At 39.2% G+C, this 22,335-nt stretch overlaps 1 protein-coding gene and 2 long non-coding RNA genes across 9 annotated transcripts in view; 2 read left to right on the top strand and 1 right to left on the bottom strand.

The window, feature by feature from the left end:
- The window catches only part of EFNA5 (ephrin A5), a 212,641-nt gene extending 211,967 nt beyond the window's left edge, over nt 1–674 (bottom strand). For 2 of the 6 annotated variants that reach the window (XM_083818789.1, XM_083818781.1), the window contains exon 1: nt 459–618. The gene's annotated coding sequence lies outside the window, so the exon portion shown is untranslated. The other 4 variants (XM_083818788.1, XM_083818786.1, XM_083818784.1 and 1 more) reach the window with 4 other exon arrangements.
- A 205-nt stretch (nt 675–879) lies between these two features.
- Nucleotides 880–10,683, top strand: LOC310890154. The gene is made up of 4 exons (XR_014577074.1): nt 880–914; nt 2,957–2,998; nt 5,521–5,568; nt 5,664–10,683. It is a non-coding gene; the product is annotated as an uncharacterized lncRNA (long non-coding RNA).
- Nucleotides 10,684–11,898: 1,215 nt separating this feature from the next.
- LOC310890152 overlaps nt 11,899–22,335 on the top strand; it is a 54,843-nt gene continuing 44,406 nt past the window's right edge. For both annotated transcript variants that reach the window (XR_014577070.1, XR_014577071.1), the window contains exon 1: nt 11,899–12,212. This is a non-coding gene — a long non-coding RNA (uncharacterized lncRNA). The remainder of the gene's footprint in view (nt 12,213–22,335) is intronic.

Here is a 22,335-nt window from a genome sequence, read left to right on the forward strand (position 1 = left end):
AAAAAAACACCACCCCGGTTCTTCTCGGTCTTGCCCGACAGCTGCTCCCCTTTTCCCTCTGAAGCAGCAGCAGGAGCAGCAAGGAAAGACGTACCACGCCAGCAGGCAAATAAATAAACTTGAATGCAGCGGCAGGCAGGGAGGGATCGTAAAGAGCGAAGAGGATTGGAGGGGCAGAAGTCACTTTTGCGAAAAAAAAAAAAAAAATCGCTTTATGGGAGGAAAGGAGAGGGAAAAAAAAAAAAAAAATCTTTACACAGTCACGCCCCCTTCTTGCAATGACCGGTCCCTTCGCTGCGCCTCGATCCGGCACCAGCCGCCTGCGGGAGCGGGCAGCCGGCGCTGCCGCTGCGAGACGGAGCCGGAGGCAGCCGCAGGGCGCGGGGGGCGCGGAGGTGTGCACGCAGGCACGCTCACAGCACACACTCACGCTCACACACACTCACACACGTACATACATGCACACGCGTGGGTCCGAAGCGGGATGTGGCGGCGGCGGGCGCCGGGGATGAAGGCGAGGAGGAAGAGGAGGAGGAGGAGGAGGCGCAGGCGGGCAGCTCGCGGCTCGATCATGTGGGGCTTCTGCATGCGGCGTGCCGGGGAAGGGGGGCACCCGCCGCCGCAGCCACTCACCGAGCAGCCTGCTGTTTGCTTACGGACCGATTCCACCCCCCCCCTTTTTTTTTTTTTTTTTTTTTTTTTTTTTTACACCTCGACCCGATTGGCTTGCCGCACGAGAGGAGGAGGAGGAGGAGGAGTCGCAGGCTTCTCCCTCCTCCGTGCCAAAAAAAAAATATTTAAAAAAAAAAAAATAAATAAATAAATAAAAAGAAACTCAAGCCGCCCGGCCCCACCCTCCCGAAACCTGCCTAAGTGAATTACGGAGACGCCGGAGCAGCTCCTGCGCAGCCCGGGTAACCGTTTCGGCGCCGGCTGCCACCCCCAGCGCCCCCAAACCCCCAGACCCTGTTCCCAAACTGGGCTCCCCCCCCCCCCCGCCACCCCTCCCCCTCCGCGCCCGCGGGGACTCCGCAGGTGAGTGGCTACCGAGGGCGGGGCCTCACCAGGGGGCGGGGCCTCTCCGCACGGGGGGCGTGGGCTCTTAACGGGGGCGTGGCCTCCGGCGTTGCCGCGGTGACGGCGGCCCAGCGCGGCGCCGTTCGGAAGCGCCCTGACGCCCCCCAGCGGCGGGCGGCGGCGCCTCACTGCGGGGTGGGGCGCGGGCAGCCCGCCTTCCCCTCCCTCCCCCTCCCCTCCCCTCCCCTCCCCTCCCCTCCCCTCCCCTCCCCTCCCCTCCCCTCCCCTCCCCTCCCCTCCCCTCCCCTCTCCTCCTTCCTGCCTCATTTTTTTGGTTTTCCTCCTTTTTTTTTTTTTTTGACCTTTTTTCCTCCCGTGGAGGGGTTTGTGCTCTTCGCCCTCCCCTCAAGAAATAACCAGGACGAAAGAGCGCATGGTAAAGTTGAGAAGAAATACTGGAGTCCCTGGCTTGTCGCCTGTTTATTTACCTTTATTCCTTCGGCCGAGGGTACCAGCAGTTTTCACATCTCTCTGACCAAAGGCCTAATGATTTGTGTATGTTTTGCCTCCCTCTGGTTTCCTCCAGCCTCGTTTTCAACACAAGTCCTACTGAGGATGTATAAATACATATATAAAGTATATCCATAAGTACATGTACCAGCCGAGTGCCCCAGGTTCAGCAGACAGAAACCCACCAACTTCTTACTCACTTTTCCATTATTAAAACCCAAACCAACCCTTCTATTTCTTCCTGTTTTTGAACTGAGGTCTCCAAACAGGGATGGGCACACACAGTATTTCCTTAGCCTTATATCTCTGGTGGAGGCAGACATGCAGGAATCACTTCCATTGCAGGAAAAAAATAAAATAACACAAACTTTTTTCAAAAAAATATATCCTCAGCTACATTCGTTAAAGGTTAATGATTTTCTTCTCTTTGTCTCTGGCTTGTGAGAAATGTCACAGTGAAAGAGTGAGGGATTGGTTTGTTTGACTTAAAGCTCCTTTTAACAGCAGAGCCAGAGCTTATTCCAGTATACAAAATACCCTCCAGGACTGTACTACCTGGGTTTTTGTTTAACACCTACAAAGGTGTGAAAAGCTATCAATAACTTGAAAAAAAAAAAAAAAGACTTTAGCAGGAAGATATCTCTTTTTTCCTGCTTTACTTAGCAAGCAAGCTGTAGGTGGCTGTATCTTGTTAGTTTAGGGACAATACAAACACATAAATCCTTTGGACCAGAATAAGAAATATATTAATTCTGCATACAGAAAGATACTTTAATGAACAGAAAGTGACCTTTTTGTTACATCGTAACTGATTCATAGGGACACATCAAACGCCCAACACTCAAAAGCATGCCAACTTCTAGTCCACTCTCCATTTTTGCAATTACATGATCAAACGATTACTGATATCTCCATAGTTATGAACTGCCTCCGTATGCCAATAGCCTCTGCCTTAGCCTTCATTTCATAGAAACATAAAGACTGTTGACAAGTGATTTGACATCAAACTATTTTGAATGCGGTATTTAGAAAAAATAGTGCATACACACAGAGTCTGCAGCTGCCTCTGACAAGCTTATGTAGCTGCTTCCAGATCTTCAGCTTTACAGTGTTAATCAGTATTTAACATACACTTTACAGCATGTACTTTCTTGATAGTTGCTTAGGCTTTCAGTGTATTGGATATACAGTGCAGCAGCCACTACGCTGATTGATCACATACCTCAAAATAATTAAACCAAGCACAGCTTAAGGCATTGTCTCAGGGAGAAGCGATAAATCTGTAGATTTTCTTTCTCTACTGATTTCCTTGAAAATTTAAAAAAAAAAAAAAAAAAAAAGAAAAAAGAAAAGAAAAAGAAAAAGAAAACAAGAAAAAAACAACATAGTATTTCTATCATTATTCAGAAATACTTTCTGTCTTAAACAGATACAAATGACTCTGGAGGCGAAGCTCATCTTCATTACTCATGTAAGTAGTATTGTTAAAGTAATTTGTTTTGCTTATTTCACAAGAGCCATTCAGAGATACTTCAGCACATGTGAAACAGAAAATAGTGTAGATATCTCTACATTTCCCCCATAGATTTATTTGTTATAAATTTGAGTACAACTTTAGGAGTAAAAGTAGTAGAGCCCAGTCCTACTTTCTGTGAAGTTAATTCCACTGACTTTAAGGTAAACAAGTAAATCCTACATTGTTTGCTTATGTTAAAAAAATAGACAAAAAGGAAAAAACTTTTTGAAGAAATGGATGCATACTACATATCAATGAAGAGTGTAGTTGCATTTCAAATTTCTGTCTATATTTAGTAAAAATGTAATTTTAAATTGTGTTTTTCCATTTCAGTATAATTTGATAAAAGTTAGCAGGACACAAAATATATAGCTTTATGATTTGTCTGTATTTAATAAATATCTTGATGTTTTGTATTAAAAGGACTACACAAAACTGTATCTTTTTTGTTGTTGTTGTTTATCTGTGATATGTGTTTTTCAGGACCTGAAAACATCAGGCTTCCTTATATTTTTAATTGCCTTCTGATCCCATAAATCATTCCCTGAAGCAATCTCAGCTTCAAGTTTTGCAAATTAATAACTGAAGAGAATGGTTAACCATTCTAAATTCTCTCATCTTTTACTGTAATTCCTGATACTGTAAGCTGTCAAAAAGTAATATAGAGCAAAATCTTGGACTAATTTCCATATGAGAGGACTAGGTTTCAAAGGCATAAATGATACTATTAAAGAGAATCACTAATTCTTTACAGAGAACTGTATCTGATTGCTGTGGACAAATATTCTTAAGTCAGATATGAGGTTTCTGGTTATGTGATCTCTCTGACTTAAAAGTATTTTTTCCGTCTCAGATTTGTTTACCTAAAAGAGACAGTGTGTGTATTGTGTACAGTTTATTATTATTATTATTTATTTATTCATTCATTCATTTTCTGAGAGGAATAAATAGTCTAGTGGAAGAGAACAGAATGAAATGACTGCAGATGAACCTGACTCAGTATTTACTTGTGTGTGTCAGTATTTTCTGCTAGGATTAAATGAAGATTCCCTATTTTCTTAAATTGTCTAGCAACACCCTCACTTCATTAATACTCTTTTTCCATTCTATCAACCAGAGATAACATACATGTTGCTTTACCATAATGTAGTGAGGGTTTACAACTTAATGTTTTCAGATGGGCTAACGTGATGTTTTTGCAGAGGGGTAACATGAAGATCTTTGTCTATTAAAAACAAACAAAAAACCAACCACCTAACACAAAATACAACAATAAATTATAGGCAATTTTGGGGGGAGATATTGTCCAGAGGCACTTTCAGGCTTGTTATTTCATCCAGAGACCATATGTATTTCTTTTAGCAGATGGTTCTTAAGAATTTATTATTGCTTATAAAGAAAACTATCCACAGTTACCAGCCTTCCTTCCATTCTAAGTTGTCAGTTAAAATCTGCATGTCTGCCCAAACAGTCTTTTTTGTGAGCTACAGCTCACAAATTAGGAAGGACCTCTTCAGCACACATCAATTTGAATGTTAGTCTGAAAACTTTAAAAGTTTAATATATTGAGGGAAACTTTGGGAAGAAAGCAGAACATTTCCTGGCGTCATATTGGCATTTTATGATTTTTTTTTTTTGGAAGTATGAGAGAAAAAGAATTATGAGAGAAGACATTTTCAAAAATACGAATGGAAGCAGGGTACTTAGAGATGATAGAAAAATCTACTTTGAAGTTCATATCTAATGTTCCCTCCATATACGTAGCTAATAACTTAGTTACAATGTGTTACCATTCAAGTTTGTGTCTGTCTGTACAAATTCTTTTTTCATGTTTGCTGGATACCTAATTGTGAAGAATTAGGATGTGGACACACTTTTAGGAGCTCTAAATTAATGTCTATATGAAGTTAAAATATTTTGAATACTGTCATTTTGAAAGTCCACATGATGGCATTTGTTTCTTACCAGTTGAGATCTTCTGTACATTTCTGGGCTTTACAAAAATTACAGCCCATTACAGTGATGCATCATTAGTATCAAGTCAATAACAATAACTGAAATAACCCAGGGATAATGCCAAAGCAAGATAAACCATGGGTCTGGAAAAAATGTATAGCTTCCATTTTTTCCATTCACTCAAGCTCTTCCACACTCTCCAAATTAAAGATAATAACCAAAAGATCTTTTAAAAAGACTTTTGAAAGTTATTGCACAATCAGAAATTATGACAGAGCCAGTACCTTACAAAAACTTCAATTTTGGTATTACCACCATAGAATCAAGTACTTAAACCAATGTGCAAGAAAGATTACGCAAATTATGTAAAACTAAAGTGTGAGACAAGAAAAGCAAATGGACTCAGCAGACTGTATGAATACAGTTATCCCCAAGATTCCTGTCCACTCCTGCAAAAAGCTGTATATTGAACACTATACTCATTATGCAGATTATGTTACAAGAGCAGGCTCTCTTTTCAGCATCTGTGCATCTCCTGTGATGACATGGCAGGATTGAAACCAGCTAAGGTAAATAATAACCCTTTTTGACCTTGTGATATTTTTATGTGGTATTTTGTGATACTTGCTGTTCAAACACTCATGCCAAGACTTCATTTTTCCAGAATCCACATGATGGAAGTTAGCTTTTCAGGACACTTGCTGTACACTGAGTAACTGCAGCTGGTGTAGCCTAGAACATCAGTGTTTGCTTAGGAACTCTGCTTTTAAGCAGACTTTTCAAAACAGACAAAAGGAGGTTTAAGAACAAATCAAACCTAACAACAACAACAAAGACAACCAGAAAAATGAGACAAACACCTGCAGGTAAAACTGAAATATTGAATTCAAAATAATATATGACAAGAAATAGGTGTTTTCAGTATATGTGGTTCTTCTTGCAGTAATAAATTGATCAGTGGTACCTTGCTTAAGGGCATGCTGTCTTTTGTTTGTTGCTTGTTGCATGGGAGGGACGGCTAGCTGTCTGTTTTTCTGTCTATGTTCAGATAAGTGAAGAAAAACAAGTATTAGAAGTTCACAGCAGGGGTGGACTACTGTCATCATTTGGAAACCCTGTACTTGACTGCCTTTGAGCCCTATGCAGTAAACATGATTATTAATTTTGATTATTAATAACACACATTACAAGATTAAAAAAGATATATATATCCCAAGATACCCTTTAACACTTTTTAGAATTTAATCAACATTCAGGATCCAATTTAAGTTTGCAAAACTGCAATGATTATTCTTGTTGCTCCTTTCACATATGAATCACAAACCATCAAATCAAAAAGTTTCTATCTGTAGCAAAACCCCGTGCTTGCTTGTGCGTATCTTCCAGTGCATAGTAAAGTCTTAGGCTTTGACACCATTCCCTCCTCACACAGCACCACCTGTCAACCAACATTACTCACATTAGTGAAAATGAATCAACAGGAAAAAAAGAAAAAAAAAAAAAAAAAGAAAGAAAAAAGAAAACTAAAGAGCTGCAAAGCAGGTTATTACAGATTATGCTACAGCTCTGCTCTCAGCTCTGGAGATGCTTGCCCTGTTATGTAGTGCATGCCATAGCTAGAATTTTATAGTCTAAAGACAGCTCTCAGAAATTTGTGTGCACCGCTGGCTAAATGGCATGAGTTAGTCCTTCTATTTAGGAAATGGAAGAGCTGCTTTCCTAATGCAAGCTTAGTGTGTGGCCATGTGCAGGGGAGCTGCTTTCTTAACAGAGGCAGTAGACCTGACTCTGTGTTGTTATGTGCCATGGATGGCTCATGGTCGATGCAGGTGGTGGTCTTCAAGAGGGCTGTCAGCCTGGCATGAAGGTTACCCCTGTGGATACTGGCCGTAGCTTCTCACCAGTGCTTGTTTGCTTTGTAGATAAAACAGTTCCACTGGTAATGCAGCAATGCAACAAGGTTCTTTGTGTTGTGGAGAAAACCTTATCTGGTTAAGAGAACAAACAGAAACAGAACTGATATATATTATTATGATCAATTAGCAAGCAACTTCTGGAGAAGTCTGTGTGCAGCTATGCAACTGGGAAGGTCTTAGCCAGATGAGAAAAATCTCAGAGGCTTCAGTGGCAAAGCCACATGTACACAGCTACTTCAGGCTGTATAAAGCCTATGTTCCGCCACACATTTACTTCAGGCAATGTGAATGACAACTGAGGTCTTCAGCTATTCTCTGTGTATTACAAGAGAGTTCTTCATGAAAAGCCAATTCTTAGAATCAGGTAACTAAAAGAAAATGCACCCTTTCATTTAAAAAATGCATTTCAACACAGCTTGCAGAGTAGAGTTTGAAGAGTGAACCCTGAGTATTTTTTAAATAGGGCAAATAAATAAGATGTCACATTCAGGAGCAGGTACCTGGCATTTGCAGTCCAGTGTTTGTGCCGTTTCCTACATGTAATAGAAAGAAGGGGAGTTATCAAAGACATTTTAAAAGACAACTAAGCTACAACTTAGTGGAGAGGGGCATGAGAGATGGGTCAAGGAGAGCATTTCCTTTGTTCTTGAATCAGTTATGTCCACTAGCATAGCATTTCTGTTGTATATTTCTTAGGCAGCTTTTTCCTTTGCCTACAGCATACCGAGTTTGGCTGACTCTTGAATGCCAATAGGTTAGACTCAGACAAACAAGAACATAGCAGGATTAGCTGCCCTGCATGATCAATGCCAACAAAACAGTCATCAGCTTGACTAATGCCAGTCTGATAGTGGCCAGATGCAGAAAAAGAATACGGTTTAAATTTTTTAAGGCTGCTTCACAAGACTTCGATTGTAGTCTCATCGTCAGTGAAACTGCTGCAGATGTAGTACAGAATGAATTTATGAAAACACTGCAAAGGTTTGAATGACATCGTCTGCTTTGTGCCAGTTCTAAGTGAATGTTTTTCTCCTTATTGTCAGTCATTCCACAGCTTTGCAAAGCATTGCACCAGTAGAGAAATTAACTATGAGAATTTTATTTTCCTAGATCATAATGTCAGAGTATATGAGGCCACAGAGTTGACTCAGAAAGGGAGAGAGTACTTCTTTTGGTATTCATAATCCTTTGTTTCATTATGATTTTTTTTTTTTTTTTGGTGTTCCATCTCAACTTAGCTTTTGCACAGACTTTGCACTGCTTAATGTAAATTGTTCATGAAAATATTACTTTTTGAAATTGAAGTTACAGAAGACTTGTAGAGTTAAGAAATTAATTTCACATCTTTTTGGCAATCATTTGCTTTTACTGTCCTTCATTTTGAGCCTTTGCCACATGCACCTCAAAGACATACATCTTGTATTTGACGTTGGAAAGGTGTTCTCAGAACTAATTATATCAAACTTCCATTTCAAAGTGAAGAAATCAGAGAAGATACTGGAATCCAGCTAACAGATGACTAAAGAACAGTTCTGAAATGTAGGACTATCTTATAATTGTAAAGGGGAAATGCCAAAGTCAAGAACTGAGTAATTACTAATAAATCATAAAAGGGTAGAAAAATGATCATGAAAAGTATTCACAAGCAGATTTCTTAATGAGAAGGGATTATCAGTATCTTATAAAATCCACTGTGCATTCTTTGTCTTAGAGCATTTATCATTTTTCAATAAACAAAAGAAAACAAACTGTAATTGTTCAATACTTCTGAAATCCTTTGTTGACAGGCATATGGCAGAAACAGAGAGGAAAATCATGTTGCTTTAAAGGCCGATGATGAAATCAACAAACTTGCTATCACTTACCACACAGTAAAAAGGTTTTCATTTTGAGTGACAATTGATGTTATCTGCTGTGCAAACATTGCTGCATCTTCTCTGAGCAAAGAAATAGGAATGACAATTAGTTTTGTATAACTGTTAAACCTCACTTCAGAGCAAAAAGAAAAAAAGGAAAAGGAAAAGGAAAATAACTATTGACAAATAGATCCAGAATGCAATCCTGGACATCTGCAGTCAACAATCACATAGGGGTTTCTTTCGTTACCCTGGTTTGACCAGTTTGCCATTCTTTTTACATGTATTAGAATATGACTTATAACAGAATTTTATCAGAAGAAAATCAACACACAATTTATTACTGTATCTTCCCATTTAACAAATCCTTGAGGTTAAACTCTGCATTTGGCTACATGGCCTAATAAGCAGCAGAATGGATGTTGTTTATTAAAACACAGTGCACAACTAGCAGTTCAACTGCTGTACAGTAGTGCACAGTTAAACTTCCTGCTCCTGGAAAGCACTGAGTTAGACTGCCACATGCTGAGCATACTCATCTCTCATTAACCTTCAGAGCAGTTAAGGTTGCCTAGAGTTTTACCTGACCAAATTCAATGAGATTAGGCCTACCACACCTAACTTCCATGAGTTACAGTAAAGGAAAATGAATGTATAACCTTTAGAAAACATCACTGATTGAGACCAGAATCCATGCAAATCATCAGAAAATGATTGCAAGTCACTTATGAGACAAGCTGCAAAAACACACTTAGCACAGTCCTGCCAGTATCATGCAGACCTGCCACAGCTGGGTTTCTCGTGCATGGCTTGTACCTGTAAGATCGTGCTGTGCCTCATACACATTAGAACTTGAGGGATTCTTGTACCTGTGTGTAAATTTAAATATGAGATGGAAAAGAAGTCATGATTAACAAAATCTATGATAAATTGTTATTGATAATTGGAAAGGTTATTTGAGAAATCAAATAATATTCAATTGAATTAAAGTTTTACCTGCAAACTTATGCTTGCCAACAAAAGTATTGTGAGTTGTAGATCATGTACTACATGGTTGTTTGATGTACAAAACAACCTGAGCAAAACAGCAAAGGATATCATTATAGTACAATAAATAACCCTGTGGTATACAGCCTGATATGACTGTTTGTAGTGGTAGGCTAAATATGAAACTCCAAAGCCTTTTTGTAATAAAGTTCCCTTTTTATACATAGATATATGGAAGAAAGAGTGTTTTTTTTTTCTTTCTTTCTTTCTTTTTTTCTGAAAATCTTGAAAGGTTATAATCGTGGTTTGAAATAAGTAACTCTCAATTTTTCCTTTGTGGTCATCAATTCCACTTCTCCAAAGAACCTCATAAACACAATGGGCCCAATGCCAAAACAAAAATTAAATGCTTGTGTGATCCCCAAGGGAAGACATACTTTAACTATGAAGTATTCTCACAAGAAACCTTGTAAACCTTACATGAAAGTGAATGATCTAGAGTTTGTGGCGCTCACATTTGTTGCTTTGACAGCACTGTTTATCAAAATAACTACAATTTTCAAAGAAAGAATACTTAATTTTGACTATATTGCTTTTCTGTCGGAAAGGACCTATAAATAATAAGTTCAGTAAGTTTTTGGTTTAGTTTGCAGTTGATCTAGTTTGTTCCACAGCAGTCAGTTAATCCCTTCAAAGTATCATCTACTCATTGGCTCATTATTTTCTCTAAGCATAGATGGAATATATTAAAACTATTTGGAAGCATTTGAAAAGAAAAAAGGTTTGAAAAGAATAGTACCCTGCATGTCAGCCCTTCAGAGAACTGAAAAAAACAGATGCTTTGTTGCATTGTTTCCCAAGATACTTCTTCTGTCCTTTCCCCTTTTCCTCATCTACTGTATTTATCTGTGTTTCTTATTTAAAAAGCAAGTCAGGTTACATTTGACAGCTATAGTTGCACTTGTATTACGCTGATATTCTCTAGCTTCTCCTTGCTTTTGTTACTGATTTATAAGAGCTGGCTGTAATTTGGTAGCATGCATTTAAAAGAAGTGGCAGTTTAACATCAAAAGATGCAGAATCAGTAAAGGTCTCAGATTTGCACAAAGTTTCCATATACACAATATGCTATTGTTTGCACTGCATATGCATAACAATTGTTTGAAAGTATTCAGGCTTGCTTGCCAATAACTTCTCAGTCATGTGTATGGGCCTAGACCTTTTTACAGTTGGAGTTTTTTATTTGGTCTGCTTAGAAAGATAGAGGCAAAATTCCTCCTGGAGTTCACAGAGATCTGGATTTCACCCAGAGTGAGTAAGCAACCTAACAATATATCTGCAATATGCATCTAAATGGTTTTAAATCTTGGAACACTGGCCAGATTCCCTAACATAAATGTTTGTTATTTGCAGGTAACAGGGAAAAAAAAGTATATATTTTAATGGATTTCAGAAGCTTGCAATTTCCACTCCACAGTATAAAAGAAAATTCTCTGATTTATTGTGTACTGCAGGTATAAAAATAGATCTTGGTTAGTCAAGAAGCATGCAGGAGAATATACGGAAAATATAGTTGGTTGTAAACAAGGGAAAATATATAAGGCTGGATATGAGTAGGAATGAAATAATGCATTATATTCAGTCTTATATTAGCAATTTTACTTGACATTATATGCAAGCAGGAGGTGATTCAAGCAGGCGCAGAAGTCATAACAGTCTAGCAGTGATGAACTAGCCCATGGTTATTCAAGCTATAACGTGAAGCAGGTATATAAAGGTGATTGTATGTCGTGGTTGCCTACAGTAGCAAGGCATTGACTTCATGGCCACAGTCCTAGGAGAACCTTTCTCCTGTACACAGACTGTGAAGAAGTGCCACTGGACTCTGGTATTCTGCTTGAAGTATGAGTGACCCCACAGGGACAAAAGTTATGAAATGCCATGTTTAGTACTCAGTAATTTAAGTATATTTTACAAAGGAGGAAGAACAGTTTTATCTCTCTCTCTCTCTCTCTCTCTCTGTCTCAGTCTCTCTTCTGGGGGTTTAGAGTCATTTCAGTTTGGTGTTTTCCTAGGGGCATCTGCTTCAGGTCTCCAGCTGTGACTTTTCCATAGGTCCCTGGGGAATGGGATGGGAGTGGATTACAGATCGTGGCTAGCTCGGCAGGCTGTTACCCACAAATACAGCATTACGATATAATAGGTTCTGAAGTCAAAGCCTACATTTCCTCTTCGTGAGATTTCCTCAGCTGCTGCTGAGCAGTCAACAGGAAGACTTGCGCAACGGTGTCATGGGTTCAGTAGGAGCCATCCCATTAAGAAACCAGAACTGCAAAATACTGCTGCACTGCCTTCATTCTCCAGGGGTACCCAGGGCACTCCTCACAGGAGCTGTGTGAAGACCAAGCTCCTCAACCCAGCGAGCGTGCTGCTGCACAGAGCACACTGTGAAAGGTATGCCTTAGCACTTTCAATCCATTTTCACGGGTCTCTCTGTAGGCCAATGTAATAGGATGCCGCAAACAAGCGGGAGAGATTACTCCCCAGGCAAGTACCAGGGGAGAAAGAAAATGCCAAACACAGCTAAAACTCTCGTTTGGCTTGACACGAGACTGAGACGCTGGGAGAGCCGTGCCAGTGGCAGCAGGGAACCGGGCCTACGGGATGCGACGCAATGCAGGCCAAGGCTTATGGCGGCCTGGTGAGTGGGGCCTCCCTTAATTTGTAAAGACTTAGTTATAACGCACAGGGAAATTAAACGGTGGAAGTTCTGCTGTCCAGGACATAATGTGGTTATCGTATTTAGAGAGAGTAATCGCAACCTGTGCTTTACAGCTTTACAGCCACCCTTTACAAGGTTGGTATTTGCTTGTTGTGCAACGTTTGACAAATAATTTAACCACATTTAGGTGTCTGAATGGTAGATGTAGTAATAATTACCTAGTTTTCACTAGTGTTGAGGGGATAAACTAATTAGTGTTTGTTAAGCACGTAAAATCCCTTGGACAAAAAACACTAAAAAAAATAAAATTCTGCAAGACTCAGAATTTTAAACACCAGAATGGACTATCGCAGTTATACATCTGATCATAAATATCACATGATCACATGATAAATATCGTCCCTATAAATTCACTGCATGTGACCTATGTGATTCCTCAAGAGTCTCTCTCCTAAAATTATGTCTAGTATTGGGGTTTAAAACATTTGAGGGATAGACAATCTGATCTCCCTGGACAGCTGTAACCTGGTGATACTATAAAGCTAGATGTTACACAACTGGATCGAATTTGCTGAGCTACAGCATTCACCCTTTTTGATTTCACCTAGCCTTTGTCTGCTAGACAAAGCACTCTGTTATCATCTTGTATCTTCTCTTCTAGTTGATGCTTATGTTTCCCTCTGACTGAAACATCTCTTTGATAAATTGGACCAACTGGAGTGACTCTATGAGCTCACTAATAATCAGACTTGGATTTTTTTTAAAAAATTCCTGTAGTTCTTGACAGAACAATTTGCAAATTTTCAGCCTTTTTTGGTGTGGATATTAGAACTGGAGGTAAACGGATTCCACAAGCTTCATAAAGGTAACAGATCTTGCTTCTCACAGTTAAGTATCTCTCTGCCGACACCTCTAACTATTGCATTGTCTCTATGAATAGAGTTGAACCAAATAAATTAAGACGCTCATAAGCACTTGAATTTTCATGCTAAAGAGAGAAGCAGTGACTTTTAAGAAGCCTTTTAGCCTTTTGGTCTGCCAAAATGACCACCATTTTCTTTTCTCTATTATATTGTTTGTGCAGTAAATAAGAGTGGCATAAATAGTTTTCTATATTTAATCCATCATATGTAGTAACATCAGACTCTTCATTCACAGGAACTGTATGTGAAAATCTACATGTTTCCCTATCCCAAGAATACATGTTGAATATTTAGGGAGACTGAAGATATGAGTCAGGAGCCTTCCTCTCTCTTCGTATTTTTATAATTTTACTTGCCTTAACACTTCTGTGATCCCCAGGCTATAACTGCATCTTGCATGAACTTCTTTCACTGAACTTCTTCACCGCGTTTCTTTCCTCTGCTCCTTTCTCGCATTTGCTTTGTCTTGAACTGACTAGAACAGTCCTTAACAACTCTTGCTCTGTTCCTTTGGGACCTCCATCTTTATGCTCATCCGAACAATGCTGTATCTTTATGCTCATCCAAACAAAAACACCTTTTTTTTTTCATTTCTCTTTATCCTACTCTAGTTAGATCACTATACCCTGATTTTCCAACCTGAAAATATTTCCTATTTAACAACATAAATTGCATTTCTGATTTTCTTTATCCTTTTTTTAAGTAATGGTAGAGACATCAGTGACAAGAAAACCAGACTCTTATTAGAGTTAGAAAGAAGCAGTATATGCGGATACAGTAGATTTTAAATAAATTACACACTGTAGAAAATGAACATGGACTAGCTTCCTCTGGTGTAGCCCCTAGTGATTTTGCCAGTGGAGTTTCAAATGCCAGGTGGTGAATCTTCACCTTCTCTTCAGAAGTTATTCCATAAGCCTGCAGATCTAATCATGAAGACTTTTATTTTGACATTCAAACCACATTTCCTCTTAACTAACCTTATGCCATCCTTGCTAGCATTACCCATAAAGAATTGTTCTTCCTTCATGGGGTTTATACTCTTTCAAAGCATATGCCTGAATTTAATTAGAAGAAGTTTCAAAACAAAATTGGGTTAGATATTAGTAAAATTCTGATTGGAAATTCAGACTGGATATTAGGAAGAAGTTCTTCACTGGTGGTCGGGCACTGGAACAGGCTCCCCATGGCAGTGGTCATGGCACCAAGCCTGCTGGAGTGTAAGAAGTGTTTGGACAACACTTTCAGACAGATGGTTTGGTTTTGGCGTCCTGTGTGGAGTCAGGAGTGGGACTCGATGATCCTTTTGGGTCTCTTCCAACTCAGGATATTCTGTGATTCTACGAAAAACGTCAAAATTAGTTTTGACTCTGACTTACTGGACTAGGTTGATGTCGGAGTCCAGTATTCTCAGAACAATGGTTCTGTGTTTTTGATTTAAAATTAAAATAATGTTGAAAACACACTGACGTTTTAGTTCGGACTTCTCAGCTTCTGGTGCTGCCCTGCCAGTGAGGAGGCTGGGCATGCACAAGGGGCTGGGAGGGGACAGAGCCAGGACAGCTGGCCCAGGCTGACCAGAGGAATGTCCCTTGCCATGTGGCATCATGCTGAACCATAAAACTGGGGGGAGTTGACTGGGAGGGTTGCCATTGCTCAGGAGCTGGCTGGACATTGTTTGGCAGGTGGTGAGCAACTGTGTTGTGCATCACTTCTTTATTATTATTATTTTATTATTTTCTTTCTCATTAAACTGTCTATATCTCAGCCAACAATTTCTTGCACTTTTGCCTTTTTCGATTCTCTTGCCCATCCCACTTGTGGCAGGGGTGAGTGAATGGCTGTGCAGTGTTGACCTGCCTGCTGTGTTCTTTTAGATATTACACACATGGATGGTTTTCATGTGTTAATATCATATTTATTAATTTTAAGACATTTGATGTTAAACAGAATTTTGATTAAGCGGAGTGATATTGCGATATACTGAAATCACAACAGAAGGCTCATTTAGCAATTGCAGTATACAGTTGAATCAGAATACGAGCAAATTCCCATAACCAGTCTCTACATGCTCACCATTATGGTGCTGGGCATCCAGCTCCAGCTAGACATTCTCTTCATTGTTCATTTTGTTGCTTGCTCAGTTCTTGTACTCTCAAGTTGGGCTGAGGCACGTGTACACTTCCCCCACGGTGGTCTGGCTCGCTCAGGAGAACGTTCACACCTGTTTGATTAAGTTAGGGAAGGCCATTTGCACAGCCAGTCGATCTGTTCAGCTGATAGAGCTGTCGATCTAAAGCAAAGGTCTGCTTTGTGTTGGGTTAAATTCAGCTTGCTTTACAACAGCTGTGGTCTCTCTCTGTGTTCTTCCATGGACTTCAGGAGCACGTTGCCTGTGCTGGTCTCCTCTGAGCCTTCTTGCCTTCTTCCTCTGAGTTTGTTGATCAGTTACAGTTGACAAGGCCTGACCCTTAGTGATTCTGCAGTTATTTCCACAGAGAGGAAAAACAATTATGTTAAGATACATGCACTTTAGTTAATGCACTAGTGAGGTCATCAGGAAAGAAAACAGCAGGGATGGCACAGGATGTTATATCACACCATTCAGAGGAGGCACATAGCATAATAAAGATACAGTTGAGATATATACATTAGACTGAGTACTTACTACAGTGAAGTCGGAGTGCATTTGTCATCCAGGATTATTTTATGCTTATTCTGTCCTGAAGTTCTTTTTTTCCGTGTCCCTGGTGACACTCTCATGACAGGATACTGGACATGACAAGCCTTTGGTCTGACCTGGTGCAGCTATTCTTACGTTCTTAATGTAACAGGAACAACACCAGGGCCACTAACTAGTGTCAGTCAAACTTGAGAAGTGTTTTAATCCAAAAATCTTTTGAGAGAAATTCATTCCTTAAATGGATTATGGCCCTTTTTCTTAAATTACCTTAAATAGCAGAGATGAACAAACCAAGACTGATATGCTTAATACCCAGCTAAGCTTTATTTAACTCCTTTCAGGAAGAGATCTCAAAGTAAATACCAATCTAAGACCACAGTATTCCTCTGGGAAGTACTCTTGATTCGGAATTATTCTAATAGCTTTACAAATGCATGAATAGGCTAAATGAATTATTCCACTCAACTCTGATATAATACTGTTATTGCATTTGACTTGAAGACCTGAACAGACCACATAAAAGTATTGCCTCAGTGAATTAGTGTTACAAAAACAGAGCTAGGCACAGTTGCTACTGCAGCAAGGCTATAACCTTGTTATTGTAAAGTGAATATGTCAATCTATGTATATGTATCTACATATAACTGAATATCTGCTAAAAAGCTCTATTCTTGGACACAGAATAAGTCACATATGAATGCAGAAAAACAAGAATCCTCATAAATAAGAACTGATCCTTCCTTTATATTGCTGCTTACCATCCCCCTCCTCTACCAGAGTGTGTAGGTTCTCCCCAGTTCCCAAATGTACACACCAGACATGGAGAGTTAGATGGTATTTGAAGGGTAGAAGGTGCTGCTGCTTTTCATGATTTATACCATGTCAAAGGTCTTTCCTTCTTTCCCCATCCTTCAAATGTGATCCAGTTTCAGAGAAGGGAGCAAGGTTCCCCATCACCCCTGCTCCTTCTCACACCTTTCATTTCTGAGGATTAATTGTAATCTGATTAATTCTGAAATAATTAATAATTCCGAAATATACTGATAGTTTCTTAAGAGGTGGAGCACTCACTGGAAGTTCATGGTGTTAATCTAGTCCAAAACCCAATGAAAAATATTTTATATGAAATTTTAGAGCCAGGCCAATAATTTCAATTTTCTTCCAAATGAATGAGCTTTGCATGAAAAGTAATTGTTCAGTGTATTTTAATTGACTGAGGGAAAAAAAGAAAAAAAAAAAGAAAAAAGATGAGCAAATATTCAGTCTGCATCAAAACCAACATTTCACGTACAATTGCAAGCATTTCATTAATACTCAAGTGCATCTGCAAACTAAGCAGAGTGACATATATATATATGCAAGTTCTGATTTACTGACCATAGATAGCAGATAGGGATGCAAGTTGGCAGGAGACTTCTAACTGAAGTGGGCATTGCTGATAATATCCTCCAATGTTCCCATGCTGCCCACAGCTGACTGTAAATGGCCTTCTCACAAGATCCAGAATTTTCCAGCCAGCAGCACAATTTTGTAAAATACAGCATGATCATCTGGAGGCTTGATTTGTCTGCAGGACGTGAAACTCATTCTCCCCAAAGAAGACTAATGTAAAGAGCAACATAGGCATTTCTTAATGGCTTTCTGAATCAAGTCCATCATCTGAAAAAAAATAAAATAAGACAATTGATAAATGCCATAATTTATTCTTTAATTTTATAAAATATTGTCATTTCTAATAGTAGCCTAAAAGTTGTTTGTTTTGGTAATTCTAGCCATTTTTGTCAAAACTTGTGCTTTTTGGGAATCTCTTACCAGAAACACAGTGAGCTCTGCATTCTGAGCGACAACTCTAGATGAACAGGTCAACACCATTATAAAGAGGTCATTGGCAACTCCTCTGACAGACAGATCGCTTTGAGTGTTAAGAGCGTTCCATCTACATCTAGCTGAAGGACTGGACCCTACATAAGGTAAAACTTTCTAATAAATCTTGAGGAGACAGAAGAATGAAGTGGAACAGTTGAGTAAGTGGAATAAAGTGGAATAATCCCAAACTTCATGGCATGTTGCCACTGTGTTCCCAAATGGCTGCAAAATGAAACAAGGAGAGAATAAGTGATCCTCATGGAGCAATATGAACAGCCAGAGAAAAGGAATTAGACGTAAAACATTTTGAGGCTGTAAGGGAAATCAAATCAAAAAGGCCAAATTCATATCACATCACCACTGGATGCTAAGGTTTTAGCAGGTTATTGGGTATGACAGATAGCTTTGAGAACAGGCAAATCACTTTTATTCAGTTTTTTAGGTCTGTTGCCTGACTGCCTGCTGTGGCAGCTAGGTAATGGAGACTACATCATACCCAAGTGGGAATGAAGAGGCTACCATGTACAAGGCCACCAGGAAGAATATTTTGGTTATCTTCAGCTCAAAGTACAGTGTCTGCAGACAGTTCAAAGGTTCAAAGGCAGAGTCATTGGCTTGCAGTGAGCATGGTGTTAAATAAGAAAATAATAGGAAGTTTGGGTGACCTTACAAATAGCATTAATAGATTTAATGTATTGGTCTTTTAGAAATTTCATGTTTGATGCTCTCTTCCACATTTGACTGATTTGTAGCAGTCTTGGCTGACTTGAGGTTAGAAAAAGCACTGCATTTTTGGAGGGATAACTACAGGTACTGAGACCAAGATCATTTAGTCTTCTTTAATAAGCAGCATCTTACTTTGCAAACTCCCCAGTTCACAAATAACATGACAACCTTCTGCCACAGAGCAGTGCAAAACACATTCCTACACTTCTGTATTAGGACTGGTTAGACAGATATGACCCTGTCAGTGTAAAGCACTAACATGTTCCTTTGTCCCTGCTGCTGTGTTGCACTAGGTCAGGAATTGGTCCTGGACAGTGAAAAATGGAAGAGCTTGGGAAGTGAGGCTTGACTGAAAGTGTGATGAAAACCAATTTAGCTGTAATCTGGCAGCTGTAAATTTAACAGGGATGGCAGAATATCTATAATTAGGAACTGGACAGGCAGGCAGACAGGATAGAAATAGCAAAAGAGCTAGCAAGCTTTTGCTGGTTTTCTGACTCTGATGGATGGTTCTAAAACTGAAGGAAAATGATATGAATGAACATGGCCCAATTATTTTTATAATGTGTGTTTTGTGTATCAGGGACCAAAACTAGGGCAGTAAGACAAAAAAAAAAAAAAAAATCAGATATGTTAGTTTTATCACATAAAATTGAAACAAATGGACAACCAATGAGGTTAGCAAGGGTACTTTCCAAGCCAGAAGATGGTAGTATTAAGTCAATATGGTGCATTTTTGGCTTTTAGATGAAACTGTCTGATGATCAATAAATATACTTGCTGTGTGTGTACAAGGAAAAGACTGGCATGAACCCTGCAGAAATGCTCAGCAACAGGTCATTAACAATTCAAAGACATATATAAAGTAAACCATAACAAAAGAAAGATGCCTTGGGATTTATCTGAGATTTCCCCCATTAAGGGATGTGGCAGTATAGACTTTGCTTATGCCATCTGCGCAAGTGAGAAACAGTCCAGCGCTCCAGGCACTGCTATATTAAATATTGATGGGAATTCACTGTATAGTAGATTTTTCCTTCCAAGGAACTGATAAATAGTTAATGAGGAGTTAGGCAGCTGAGTCCATCCTGAATGGGTAATTCCTTCAGTAACAACAGTTTGCACCTTGAGGGTACATTTTTCCCCCCTCATACAACAAAATATAATATAACTTAGGTTTATTATTTTGTAACCTAAAAATACATATATGTATTGATTGCTGGGTTCTAAATCATCTGAACATCTTTGGAAATCTTTCCCTGCTCATAAATAAACAATGAACAAGTAGCTAGTCAGCATCTGTCTGATGAATTACAGTGTTTGAAGCATCATAGTCAATGTTGTCTAGTCAATAACAGACAGGAGCAAAAAAGATACCAGCCTACCAGGCACAAAATGAGTCTCTCTAACTTTGACTCATTTCTTCCTAGCCACACATTCTGCCCTTCACCCTAACATGTTCTAAAACTATGCTGCTACTGTGGCAAGAGTCTCAGTGCAGGGAGGCAGCTGTTAGCCTACTGTCTTTATTGGCCTTTATTGGCTATCACCTGCCTGCTTCTTTGTTAAAAAAAAAAAAAAAAAGGTACTTTCTTCCCTGGGGAATTTTTGCACTTAAACAAGGTGGCAGCTGGAGCTGCAACCCCCTTAAGTATCTACAGAGAAATACAGTGGCAAGGAATGCTTCCTCCGCTGGAAATATTAATATGCCTTAGATAGTGAATAGAAAAAAAACAGTGCTGCAAATCCTTGGCAACATCCAAGTCTGGGTGATATGAAACAGATCCCAGGTGAGTTTTGACTTTTGAGAGAAGGAGAACGCTCACAGGTAAAGGTCACCAGCTCAAATTGAGTCCAAGCTGCTTCAGCCATTCAGTAGCATATGCAGAAGGCTTCCTGCAGGTAGACCAGACAAAAGAAAATGTATAGAGATTTTTGGAAACTTGTGCAGGATTTCTGAGTCACAAAGCATGTCCAACTTTTCATAGTGCCTGTAAATATCTGTTCAGTAACTGTTCCTGTTCAGTTCAGTAGATAAACACGTGTTATTGGGTTGTTGATCTACCATTGCTAAAATTCAGTTAGCATTTCACAGGTGTTTTAAGAGAAAATATATCAAAGAATGTAAACATTTTTGGTTTAAGCTGGGGGATGAGGGTGTTAAGATAGAAAAATGTATCTGTTTTCTTGTAGTCTTCAAAAATTTTGCTAGAATGGGTTTGCACAGTCATTTCTATGCACCAATCAATAACATTGCTGACAATACAACATACCATGATAGACGACCTTGTATCTGATAAAATGAATGTTTTTATAGCTGGGCCACCTTCACTCCACATTACCCTAAACCATCATAAAGTATGAGCTACTCCAATGCACAAATGGTGCTTGCTATTTCTGCTATAAAAGGACAATTCTGAATGCAGTTGAAAACTCAAGCAGACTTCACAATGTGCATTAGGGAGATCCATAGGGGAGGACTGTCAGAACATAAACATTTCATAAAGCAATAAATCAGTATTATATTAAATAAGAAAACCTGAGGATCAACAGCCACCTCTCACGTTAATGGGGGAGGAAATTGTTTGGCTTGCATTTTTATGTTTTACAAGTAGTCCTGTTTTCCCAAGACAATATATCCAAGTGTTAAGGTAAAGAATTTATCTGAATACAATAGAATACTGTCTGTGAAATGGTCTCCTGATCAGTTAGCCCCAAAGCCTTACTACCACAGAATAAGAAGGGGATACATTTTCACCACAGCAGACACAGGAAAAATATAAAGAATGCATATTTTAAGTCATACAGGCCTTCTGTCCCCAAGGGAATTTATCTGAATAGAGAAAAGTTTGTGCTTTTTGCTAGCAATCCACAGGAGTATGGGTTGTCACTACAGCTATTGTCACTATAGCTATTGATCATACTGACAGCACCCTTTTACCAAAAATCACTGCTTTTCAGCCTCTTCCCCAGCTTCCCCCATATCTATGGGCAGAAGATCAATGTATGCCATTTTCTGTCACTGCAGCTACTCTCTTCTGCAAGGCCTTTCTCCTACTGAAGCCTTAGTCACCTTTAACATAGACAGGATATAAGCTGGCTTCCTATTCATGGATTTTTTGGGGGGGGGTATGGCACCTAATAAAGACATAATTCTACAGAGGGTAACCTAATTACCTAGAAAGCAGAGCAAAACCAGGAAGGCTGCAAATAGCTACCTGCAGTAAAAGTGTATATAACAGGCAGGGCCCTTGCATAACCCTGTAAGTCATGAAGGCAAGAATATAAGAAGACGAAATCACATCTAGCACTGTGTTTTTTCTCTGTCAGTAACCAAAAGCAGATGCTAAAGGATGCTACTTATAAGCATAGCATAAGCTTATGAGGCACTTTCTCTGTGTTGGCCCACAGATGTGATGTACCATAGTATGTGTCAGAAGCTGAAGATTTCTCCTGATCTTAATGTAGAAGAATTAATGCCAGAGAAAGATGAGGTTTGTGTGCTTTTATCAGAGTTCTCATTAAAAAGAAGTAATTCACATAAGCAAGACTGAAGACTGCCTGAAGAAAATAAGGTGATAATGCTCCTTATGTTTACAACTTGATGCAGTTTAGAACAGAACATCAATAGTCCATAAGTAGCAGGCAAATCAGTTT

This window comes from Anser anser (assembly GCF_964211835.1).
Source record: "Anser anser genome assembly, chromosome: Z".
NCBI lineage: Eukaryota > Metazoa > Chordata > Aves > Anseriformes > Anatidae > Anser > Anser anser.